The following is a 12,997-nucleotide window of genomic DNA, read 5'->3' on the forward strand; positions in this document are numbered from 1 at the left end:
TAATAATCATAAACTATTGGAATTGCTGACAGTTTCGGTTTCAACCCAATGTCTCGATGACCAAGGTGAGTATGCCAAGTTTTTCATGTACAAGACACTCTGGAAAACTATTTCATACACAACATGTGCAACGGGTTGTGTTATATGTGTAGTGCAATCCAAATGATACACAGAGAATGTGCTTGCCATATCTGTTGCATATGGTAAAGAGAAGTTATTTCTCTTTGTTGTCATCATAAGTTTCGCTATGGAAACTATTTTGACGGATACCTCCATAGTTTAGTAGGGTACGAGTTAAACCTGAGAAGCAATAAAGTATCCCGATGTTACTCGAGTACCCACAGGGATAGTAAATATGACTCCAGTTGAGCCAACAAATACCTCATCGCGTCTAGCGATTTTAAAATATCTCCTTTCTCTCAATGAGAGTGGAAACATTGAACTTCCCTGAGTATAGAGTTTGTGGAGCATCTGCCACAAGGCACATATCATTTTTCATCGGATTTACTCCCGTAGAAATCTATATATAGACATGAAGATTCTTAATATAAAATCACTGTCAGATATATAGACATACAAATGTATTTGTACCAAAGTGCTGATACAATATATTGGGATATACAATATGTCGATGACAACAATACTTATGTTGTTGTTACAACATCGTAAATGGACATTAATTTTATTGACCACTCAGGAGATTAAAAGACTATCCATAGTCTCCAAACATGTCGGTTGAGGCATATTCAACCACATGTTCTCCGTGCCCATAGGATCCCATCATCATTGGTGATGTCGAGTTGAAGGTTGAAGTGAGCTTCAAACATTTGCCCTTGAGTTCATTGTATCCCAGGAATTGCTAATACAGAATAACCAAATGCTGAGATCTGAATCTAATGCTTTATGGTATATAAGACATCATTTTTCTGTTAGCGGTGTGATCCTGACCAGAGGTGAATCCTACGGTCTTGGATTGCACACATTATTTCACGAGACACAAGAGCGATCATGATGTCCATGGCCTAGATAGGGCAGTGGTGGCCATTGAGGACGAATGCCTCAAACTCTATAGCCATATGTTAACTCTATGGGTAAACCAGAGATAATTAATTTACAACTAGTAAATTAAAGACCATCATGGTTGATATTGTAATGAACTTAGCAAAAAAACAAAGGGTATTTCAAGAAGTTATCTTGAAACCATTAGTGTGAATCTCAAATTGCTAAGTATGACATCTTGAAGATAGGGAGTAGATCTTGCAGCACTAGGGAGTATAATCTGATGAAATCAGTAGATACTCACTCCTAATGCATTATGTCATGACTTAGTAAAATGTGTGGAAGAGCACTTTATAAAGCAATCATAATGTCGAAACGACAAAATATAGGCTTTATCAGTAGTCATCGACAATCTGCAGAGGCAATAGATCCATATGACTACTATGTGATCTCAAGAATCAATTTGAAGAAATCACCTTGAATTTTGCATCCGTATTTGCAAGAAATTGAAAATCTCAATTGCAAATAGACGTATTAATCTCAACATGTGGTTAACATGGAAAGAGATACGTCATAGAAATATTCCGGAATACCTTGTACTCAACGGAGAAACAGTACTGCAGAGGCACTGAATTTATCTTTGTAAGAGATTAAAAATCTCTACTGCAAATGGACATAATTAATCTCAACACGTGATAAACGTGGAAATGTATTATGTCAACTTAAGATCTGGAATACATCTCGGTACTCAACAGAAAAATACTACTAATGTAGTGAATAATAATGATGCTGCAAACTTAATGTTCAAGTGTAAACTTGAATTTTATCGACCTCAAATTAAATGAGATGATCTTGTATCAAGTTGCAAGATAATTTAGCAAGGTGAATTAGTATTTTGCGAGAGAAAATTAATCTCAATCGCATTGAGATTGTTTTGTGAGAAAAAAATTATATTTCTCAATCGCAAAACAGTATTGTTGTGCGAGAAAACTTAATCTCAATCACAAAACAATGTCTTCGTGCTAATAGGACATGTTATAGGTATTGCCAAAAAGCAAACACATTGAACATGCCACATACAATAACCACGTATTTTCTGGAATGTTAAACTCAACAGAAGATGCAGTAATCAACAGTGTCTAAGACAGCAAATAATAGTAAACAGTATACTGTTAACAGGATCAATTTGCGAACCCCGGGAAAGAAGGGGATTATTGCAAAAATTGGCCTGGACACTGTTTCCGGCTGCTTTGCTAATCCGTGCAAATACAGGGATTTGAGTGCAAAATAGCGAAGGATAAGGTTCCTTATCCACCATCTACTTTCTCTCCCGAGCGGTTCCTCATGGGATTAACCGCCGCCGGCCTTGCTGTCCCCGCGAGGGCTTCCTCGCCGGTGGAGAGGACCGCCGCCGCGTGCCGTTGGTGGCCTCGGGTGCTACCACGCCACGCGAGGTCTGTGGTCTAGGGCACGGCCGCCACGCCTATGTGACAGTTCCGCCGGGAGGCGTCGCCGCGGAAACGGCCGAGGCGCGGGTGGCCATAGGCTTACATCGCTGCTCTGCCGGAGGTCTCTGCGCCGCAGGACTTGCTGTGTTGCCGCCGCTGCCACCGCGCGCAGACACGCCGGAGAGCGACGCTGTTGCGTCATCGGCCGACAGTAGTATGCCGCCACCCGCGCGCCTAGGCGGCCACGCCTCCGAGGAGCCCGGCCGGGAGCCATGGCCATAGGCACCACCGTCCTGGGAGCAGCGTCGAGGCCGCGCCGCTGGTCGGTAGCACCGCCCTCGCGGTGAGCGCCTCCGTCTCACGCCGAGAAAGAAGTCCATGGCTGCACCATGGGCGTCGCCACTGTTGCGGGCTGGGCACCGCTGTCACGACCTCCAGCCAGAGCCTCTGCGCGATGGAGACCTGGCCGGGAGGGATGTGTTGTGCCACAACCAAGAAGATGTTGCTGTTCTTCTGGCTGTTGCTTGCCTGAAGACAAATGCCAAAGGTACTAGTTCCTGACGATAGCTTTTGTTGTTTGCAAAAATAAAATCGGAAAGTAGCACCTTGTTCATGTGGTAATTAGATCAAGACTTTGCTATCTGGTGGTTGCTTGATCTCCCCTGACCCCGACTTGTCTATTTCTCGAGGCCAATCAATCGAGACGAAGTAGTGCCCATCGTCGGCGCCGCTGCTGGGAGATCGGGACCGTTTCGCCGGCCGAAGGCGGGCACCGCCGCGCTATGCCGAGACCCGAGAGTCACGGCCGATGGCTGGGAGCGCGCGTGTCCCCTTGCGCTGTTCAGCGCCGGGTCCGGGCTCACCACGCCGCCGCTTGGGGCCGGTCTGAAGTTCGGCAGTTCGTCGGGGCTGCCTCCGCCTTGTCCTATTGCTCTCTGTAAGAGCGTGCTGATAACGTGTTGAAAACGAGAGACAATCGATAGTAATGAATGTTATCCTTTCATTAGATGATCCAAGTATTTATACAGATGGAACAGACGTGATCGATCACAGGAGGCGTCTGTTCGGGGAAGAAGAAAATCGACGCGACGGTTGCAAATATGGCAACTGCCTGCGGTTAGACAAGGGGAGATTCCCCCATAATTAACACATGTTAATTAACTTTAGGGCACCTCTAGTCGCCGGCGCACCGGCCGAATGTTTCGGCCGGTTTGCTCCCAGCCGCCCGATCTAGTATGCAACACCGGCAGATCCAAGCTTTTCTTCTATTTTTTTACCTTGTCCTCGTCTCCTTGAGCGCTCGCCGTGCCGATCGCCCGTCGGGGCCGCCCCATGCTCCGGCACTCAGCTCGCCCCGACCGCTCGCCGCCCTGGCCGCCGGTTGGAGCTGACCGCTCGCCGCCCGTCGGAGCGCCATGGATGCAGCTCCGCGACTCAGCTCGTCCAGTCCGCTCGTTGCCCCGGCCGCCCGTCGGAGCCGCCCCGCGCTCCGGGACTCAGCTCACCCCGACCGCTCGCAGCCCCCGCTGCTCATCGGAGTGCCATGGATGCAGCTCCGCCTCACCGATGAATGGTTCCAGCAAAAAACAAAGATGCCTCGTGGTAGCATTTTCCCGTGTCAGTCGTAGCAAATGAAGACTACGGTTGCAGCAAAAAATCCATCGGCGTCGTTATTGTAGCAAAAATGTTAATCGGATGTAGCAAAACACAGCGCCAATGGTAGCAAAAACGAGGATGTTGCAACAAAAATGTCATCCTCGTCGTCGCCGGTCACACCTCAGTCGTAAAAAAAGCACCATGGCCGCATGAATGGATGTAGCAAAAACATAGACAGTAGTAGCAAAAAATTGACATGGTTGTAGCTTTTATCTCAATGGTTAAAGCTTTTCCCCTCTACGGTGGAAGCATTTCTGTAAACGATTGAATTTTTTTTCTTTTTGAGCAGCGTTTGGGTGAAAGCTTTTCTCTATCGTTCGGTTGAAGCTTTTTTTCATCAAAGGTTGTAGCGTTTTATATAGACGGTTGTAGCTTTCCTCGATAGCACTGATCGCTTATAGCTTTCTGTATATACGGTTGACGCATTTTTAATCTTGGGTTGAAGCTTTCCTGTCAACGGTTGCAGCACTCGCCAGCCTCCCCAGCTACCGCGCATCTCTGGTTGAAGCAAAAAATACCATCGGTTCCAGCAAAAAAACTCTATGGTAGTAGCAAAACCAAAACACAGTTGTAGCAAAAAATAATGATCATCCGTCATCTCGCCGTGACGTCGAGGTTCCAGCAAATTTGCGCCGCGAGGTGCAATCCTGCCATCGCTGGTTGCAGCTCCGGCGTGGCCGGGTCCGGCGAGGTAGGGAGAGCTCCGATGCACGTGGATCCGCGCGGATCTGGTCGAGGGCGGCCAGATCTGCTGAACGGCGGCACGCCTGGGAGGCCTGCGGCGCGGGGCGATGCGTTGACCATGGCAGCGGGGAGAGAGAAAGAGAGAGATACGCGAGAGGAAGAAGAGAAAAGGAAGGAGGACTAGTCGTCTCGGGTCCATCACGCCACGTGGTTGCTCGTGAGTGGGTCGCATCGCGCGCGCGTGGACTGGACCGGCCGAAGCTTCGGCCGGTGCCCCGGTCCCAAACGTTTCTCTTAACTTTAACAGTCTAAAGTATCTGTTTACTTAACTAGATCTGGATCTCCGAAAGCAAGGATGTATGAAAGCGATTCCAGACTATGACTACGTATTTCTTATACCCCGGCAAGGCTAATGTAATGGACGATGCCCTGAGTCGCAAGTCTTATTGCAACAACCACATGACTTATAAAACTCAACCCTTACAAGATGATCTCACTTACGGAGAGCATTCGATCCTCGTTCTCGTTCAAGCTGAACGCCACGCTCGTATGAGGGCTATCAAATTATTAAGTTTCGTGGTCAAATCATTCTGAAAATGAAGCCGCTTGGGAACTCGAGGATCGTCTTCGAGATGAATATCCAGTTTTGTTTTCGTCTACCTCCTAAAATCTTGGAACAAGATTTCTTATAGTGGAGGAGATTTGTAACGCCCGGATAATTGAGCTATAGTAATCCCCTGCTAATGATGTCAGGTCATAATTTTATTGTTGCTAGGTCCCATGCTGGTTCAAACTAATTCAAATTTCAAATTTAAAATAAAGTCAAACAACTAAAGTTTTCAAATGTCAAAACTAAAATGTTTAGAGTATTACAAATATTCCATAACTAATTATGGTGGTGAACCAACATTTCTTTACAAAGTATTTAAATGCCCTTTGGTGAAGAAAACAGTGGCTATAACAAATAATTAAATGCTTTTTAAAATTATAAAAATACTAACTAGCTGATTTAAGTGCCAAACTTAAATCTGGCAGAGTCCTAATTTGTGACACTAATTTAGGTGCAAGAATTGTATTATATAAGACTAAAACTATATGGAAAGAAATTAGGAAACAGAAACTATTTAAAAGGAAAAGAAAAGCTAAATAAAAAGCAAAAAGGAAAACCCCCTTGGGCCTTAGCCCACCCAGCCAGCCCACTCCCCCCCCGCGCGGTCGTCCTCGGTCGCCACCCGACCAGCTCGCCGGCGTTATGGGCGAGGGGATAAGATCCCCCGATGCCTCGGGCTCCCCTCGCCCCCTCCCACTTGCCCTCGCGCTCCCCTCATCCACTCCCCCCTTCCCTCACGCTCTTCTCTCCCCTCCCAGATCCATCTTCTCTCCCCCCTCGCTACGCCGAACCGCCATCGCCATGACCAAGCTCACCGGCGTGGCCTTCGTCACCCCACGCCCTGGGCCCGTGTCCAACATGTCTTCTGTGCTCCTCTGCTTCGCCTACGACCCTGGATCGATGAGGAGGACCACCAGCGCTATCGCCCACTTCGTCTTCTTCCTCGGATCATCGTCGTCGTTCGTCGTCGATCCGGCCAAACCTATGCGCCCCTAAGCTCCCGCCGGCCGCCATGTGCCTCAACATGAGTTCTCCCTCGACTCCACTATTTCCCACTTTCAGTTTGTCGCCGTAGCCGTCGTAGGCGAGCGCCCACAGCGGGCTGCGTGGACACGCTCACCGCGTGATGGCCGCGCCATACAGGCCTCCCCACCGGCCCCTCCCGCGCCCCGGCACCTTGCCTCACACAGGCTCGCAGTCGCCTCTCTACTCCTGCCATTGCTGCCGACTTCTTGCGTTGCGCTACTTCCTGCCGCTGCTGGCCCCGTGCGCGTCGCGTCGTCCCTCGCCCTCTGCCCCCACGCCCGCTGTCGCCAAGCCCGCGCGTCGCTGGCCGCCTTTGCCGTGTGCCCGCCGGAGCCCAGTCGCCCCGTGCCGCCGCCTGCTGCAACTCCGTCCACCCGCGCGCTCGCCCCGCTCACTGTTGCGCCGCCCTGCCCGCACTCGCCCCTCCCCGTGCGACGCCTACTTGCCCGCGCCGCCTCCTCTGCCGCCCCACCACGCCGCCTGCGATCCCCGCGGCCACCTCCGTTGTCCGGTGCTGGCACTGCGCCGCGCCGGCGCCCTGGCGCATCCTCCCTCTACCGTGACCGTTCGGGCGGGCGCCCGCGCCCGCCCCCGTGACGCCCGTCGCCCGCTAGGCCCCCTGGGGGTGTGACAGCTGGGGCCCGCCCCAGTTCTGTAAAATAAAAATAAAAAGATTTAAAAATAGAAAACAAAAATAATTATAAATTACTTAGCTAATTAATCAATTAAAAAGTTAATTAACTTATTTAACAAACTGTTTAATCTGTAATTAGTCAAATGAACCAATGACAGGGGCCCCACCCCCTGTTGACCAGTCAAACGTTGACGGGTCAACTGGGACCCCTTGGCCCACCTGTGAGCCACTGGGAACAGTTCTGTGTACCTTGTGTTGGGTGCATCTAGCATTTTAGCATTTATTTTTGAATTAGCAATAATTTCAGAATATTGCTAAAACTTTAGAAAATCATAAAAAATAATCCATAACTCGGATGAAAAAGTTTTATACGTGAAAGTTGCTCAGAAAAATGAGACAAATCCGACTACACTCTCTGTTCATCTATCATGTGCCCCTAGCATAGCGAACATGCAACCGTCCCCCACCGTTTCATCTGTCCGAAAATGCCAAACTTCAGGAAAACTTTCCCGGATGTTTTTTCCCATAACCTATATTGTGCAACACTGCATTAGAACAACCTTAGCACTGCGTATTGTCTTGTCATGCCTAATATTGCACTTGTTTTCTCTGTATTTATTGTTTCTTCCCCCTCTTCTCTCCAGTAGACCCCGAGACCGCTGCTGATGCCCCGGTGTTCGACTACATTGACGACGACCCTTTTTCCTTTTCAGCAGAGCTTCCAGGCAAGCCCCCCCTTTGATCATTCTGATATAGCCCATTTCATTCTCTCTTGCTTGCATTAGATTTTGCTATTGTTATTGTTTGCTCCTATTCTGATGCATAACCTGCTTTTTTACCTACTATTGTTATCGACCTACTTATTCTAAACTGCTTAGCATAGGTTGGTTAGTGATCCATCAGTGACCCCCACCTTGTCCCTATTGCCCCTGCTTCATCATCGATGACTCGATCAACATGATCGACGACCAGAGACCGACACATCACTTCACCCCTTTAGTTGTACGACTCTTCATAGTTACTATTGAGTGTCGAGGGTGATAGCTCATAACACACTCCTGATGATAACTCTATAATGCAGTTATTCGGTCGTGGTCATCGAGTGTGATTCCTCCTTCACCATTCCCGATACAACTCTGTCATGCAACCCCTCAAGTGTGAACCTCGAGGGTGATTCCTCCCATGTTCACCTTGATGATTACATTGAGTGGAATCCATCGAGGGTGATTCCTTGGGGTTTCCCCCTTGATGTTTGGACACATGGTTACCTTGACTTTACTTGAGACCTTTGTGAAAGTCGGGCGGGCCCGGAGAGCACCCGCAAGATGTTACAGTGGCACCTGGCTGTTTAGCGGTATCACCCAGGAGGGGTGGTAGCTACGGACTTGTCCCGGCAGCCGTCACTTCTTTTAATAATGCACTAACAGGTTTGGGTATTTGTTCTGAGTTGGCCACTGGCCTATACGCACTAACCGCCACACGAGAATAGTTATGGGCCTCGGCATCATAGTATTAGCTAGAGCTTTGTCAGACGTCCAGTTTAGCATTGTGGCCGGGCCGGATCGCGCCATCCAGGCAGAGGTGGTGCTAGTATCCCCTTGCGCACAACGACTCGCGGTGCAAAGGGCGATGGGCCCAAGACCTCTGAGCGCTTAGGATGTAGACCAGCGGGGACCTCTCTGCTGAGCCTATTCAAATATTGCTCATAGATAATCTTGATCATAAACCCATAATTCATCAATCTCAACAAACACACCGCAAAAAGAAGATCACATCGAATAGATCTCCACGAGAGAGAGGGAGAACATTGTATTGAAATCCAAAAAGAGAGAAGAAGCCATCTAGCTACTAACTATGGACCCGAAGGTCTGAGGTAAACTACTCACACTTCATCGGAGGGGCTATGATGATGTAGAAGCCCTCCGTGGTGGATTCCCCTTCCAGCGGAGCTCCATAACAGGCCCCAAGATGGGATCTCGTGGATACAGAAAGTTGCGGCGGTGGAATTAGGTTTTTGGCTCTGTCTCTGATTGTTCGAGGGTACGTAGGTATATATCGGAGGAAGAGGTACGTCGGTGGAGCAACGGGGGCCCACGAGGCATGGGGGCGCGCCCTAGGGGGGAGGGCGCACCCCCACCCTCGTGGCCACCTCCTGGCATTCTTGACGGGGGTCCAAGTCTCATGGATCATATTCGGTGAGAAAATCACGCTCCCGAAGGTTTCATTCCGTTTGGATTCCGTTTCTTCGAAACATTGAAATAGACAAAAAAAACAACAATTCTGGGCTGGGCCTCCGGTTAATAGGTTAGTCCCAAAAGTAATATAAAAGTGGAAAATAAAACCCAATATAGTCCAAAACAGTAGATAATATAACATGGAGCAATCAAAAATTATAGATACGTTGGAGACGTATCAGGCATCCCCAAGCTTAATTCCTGCTCGTCCTCGAATAGGTAAATGATAAAAAAGATAATTTTTGATGCGGAGTGCTACTTGGCATAATTTCAATGTAATTCTTCTTAATTGTGCTATGAATATCCAGATTAGAAAGATTCAAGACAAAAGGTCATATTGACATAAAAATAATAATACTTCAAGCATACTAACTAAGCAATTATGTCTTCTCAAAATAACATGGCCAAAGAAAGTTCATCTCTACAAAATCATATGGTTTAGTCATGCTCCATCTTCGTCACACAAAATACTCAAATCATGCACAACCCCGGTTTCAGCAAAGCAATTGTTTCATACTTTAGAATTTTCAAACTCTTTCAACTTTCACGCAATATATGAGCGTGAGCCATGGACATAGCACTATATGTGGAATAGAATATGGTGGTTGTGGAGAAGACAAAAAGGAGAAGATGGTCTCACATCAACTAGGCGTATCAACGGGCTATGGAGATGCCCATTAATAGATATCAATATGAGGAGTAGGGATTGCCATGCAACGGATGCACTAAGAGCTATAAATGTATGAAAGCTCAACAAAATGCAACTAAGTGGGTGTGCATCCAACTTGCTTGCTCACGAAGACCTAGGGCACTTGAGGAGGCCCATCGTAGGAATATACAAGCCAAGTTCTATAATGAAAAATTCCCACTAGTATATGAAAGTGACAAAACAAGATACTCTTTATCATGAAGAACATGGTGCTACTTTGAAGCACAAGTGTGGAAAAAGAGATAGTAGCATTGTACCTTCTCTATTTTCTCTCATTTTTTGGGCCTTCCTTTTTTATGGCCTTTCTCTTTTTTTATTATTCCTCACTTGGGACAATGCTCTAGAATGATGATCATCACACTTCTATTTATTTACAACTCAATTATTACAACTTGATACTAGAACAAAGTATGACTCTATACGAATGCCTCCGGCGGTGTACTGGGATGGGCAATGACTCAAGAGCAACATGTATGAAAGAATTATGAGTGGTGGCTTTGCCACAAATACTATGTCAACTACGTGATCATGCTAGGCAATATGACAATGATGAATGTGTCATGATGAATGGAACGGTGGAAAGTTGCATGGCAATATATCTCGGAATGGCTATGGGAATGCCATAATAGGTAGGTATGGTGGCTGTTTTGAGGAAGGTATATGGTGGGTGTAATGCATCGGAGAAAATTGCGCGGTACTAGAGAGGCTAGCAATGGTGGAAGGTGAGAGTGCGTATAATCCATGGACTCAACATTAGTCATAATGAACTCACATACTTATTGCAAAAATCTACAAGTCATCAAAACCAAGCATTACGCACATGCTCCTAGGGGGAAGGTTGGTAGGAGTTAACCATCGCGCGCCCCCGACCTCCACACAAGGGAAGACACTCAAAGAATATCTCATGTTTCAAATTTGTTACACAATGTTTACCATATGTACATGCTACGGGACTTGCAACCTTCAACACAAGTATTTCTCAATTTCACAACTACTCAACTAGCATGACTCTAATATTATCACCTCATATCTCAAAACAATTATCAAGCATCAAACTTTTCTTAGTATTCAACGCACTCAAAAGAAAGCTTAACAAATCTTGAATACCAAGTAGATTAAAATTATTAAGCAAACTACCATGCTATTTAAGACTCTCAAAATAATCTAAGTGAAGAATGAGAGATCAATGGTTTCTATAAAAGATATCCACCACCGTGCTCTAAAAGATATAAGTGAAGCACTAAAGCAAAACTATATAGCTCAAAGGATATAAGTGAAGCACATAGAGTATTCTAACAAATTCCAAATCATGTATGGCTCTCTCAAAAGGTGTGTACAGCAAGGATGATTGTGGTAAACTAAAAAGCAAAGACTCAAATGATACAATGATACAAGACGCTCCAAGCAAAACACATATCATGTGGTGAATAAAAATATAGCTCCAAGTAAAGTTACCGATGGAAGTAGACGAAAGAGGGGATGCCTTCCGGGGCATCCCCAAGCTTTGACTTTTTGGTGTCCTTATATTATCTTGGGGGTGCCATGGGAATCCCCAAGCTTAGGCTCTTGCCACTCCTTGTTCCATAATCCATCAAAAGATTTCACCCAAAACTTGAAAACTTCACAACACAAAACTCAACAGAAATCTCATGAGCCCCGTTAGCGAAAGAAAACAAAACACCACTTCAAGGTACTGTAATGAACTCATTCTTTATTATATTGGTGTTAAACCTACTATATTCCAACTTCTCTATGGATTATAAACTATTTTACTAGCCATAGATTCATCAAAATAAGCAAACAACACACGAAAAACAGATTCTGTCAAAATCAGAAGAGTCTGTAGTAATCTGTAACTAACGCAAACTTCTGGAACGTGAAATATTCAGCCAAATTAAAAGTTCTAGATAATTTTTTTATTGATCTACAGCAAAAAGAATCAACTAAAAAGTACATTCCTATGATTTATGAAAACTAATCTCATGCAAACAAAGTTTCTGTTTTCTGCAGCAGAATCAACATAACTACTACCGTAGGTAATCCTAACGGTTTTACTTGGCACAAACACTAATTAAAATACAAAAACACATCTAACCAGAAGGTATACAAATTATTTATTCCTAAACAGAAGCAAAAATCAAAAAACTAAAATAAAATTGGGTTGCCTCCCTACAAGCGCTATCGTTTAACGCCCTTAACTAGGCATAAAAGCAAGGATAGATCTAGGTGTTGCCATCTTTGGTAGGCAATTCTTCAATGAGACATCTACCATCTTTAGGAATTTCTTTATTTTTAGTAATTATCAAACTTTTAGGCACAAAATCAAAAAAATAATCCGTAACAAATGGTTCCTTAATGATAGCAAAAAGATTGGGATGAATACTTATAGATTTAAGATCCACAATTTCCTTACTAGAGGATTCACCCTTACTTTTAGGAACATACATAAGCTTGGCAATTTTAGTAGGAGGACTTGGAGTATTCTTTACGGAAGAAAAAGCGGTTCCCAAATTGGTAATGATACCCTCAAGTTTATCGATTCTAGTAGAATCTTGATTTATTTTCTCATTAACTATGGGTTCCTTCTCCTTAATATTTTTCGAAGTTACTCCTACCTTAGATCCATATTGGGTAATTTGATTGTGGATCTTTTTATCTAGATTTTCAATTAACTCAACGGTAGCAACTTTATTTTCGATAATTTTGAGTTTTTGCATTACATGCTCCAAAGTTAACATAGTTCCATTAACCAAGAGAGGTGGTGAGCCAAATAAATCTATCATAGCATTATAAGAGTCAAAAGTGTGGCTACCCAAGAAATTCCCTCCGGTAATGGTATCAAGGATATATCTATACCAAGGATTATCACCTACATAAAAATTGCGGAGAAGAACTGAAGTAGATTGCTTCTAGGTAGATCTATTTTGAGCATTGCAAATTCTGTACCAAGCATCTTTTAGATTTTATCCCTCCCTTTGTTTAAAATTTAGAACTTCA

General features: G+C 45.3%; 1 long non-coding RNA gene across 1 annotated transcript; it reads left to right on the top strand.

Moving 5' to 3' along the window:
• Window positions 1–2,020: 2,020 nt before the first annotated feature.
• Window positions 2,021–3,497, top strand: LOC123189626 (uncharacterized). Its single transcript, XR_006495913.1, has 2 exons — window positions 2,021–2,994; window positions 3,137–3,497. It is a non-coding gene; the product is annotated as an uncharacterized lncRNA (long non-coding RNA).
• Window positions 3,498–12,997: the final 9,500 nt, after the last annotated feature.

Source organism: Triticum aestivum, chromosome 2A (assembly GCF_018294505.1).
Source record: "Triticum aestivum cultivar Chinese Spring chromosome 2A, IWGSC CS RefSeq v2.1, whole genome shotgun sequence".
NCBI lineage: Eukaryota > Viridiplantae > Streptophyta > Magnoliopsida > Poales > Poaceae > Triticum > Triticum aestivum.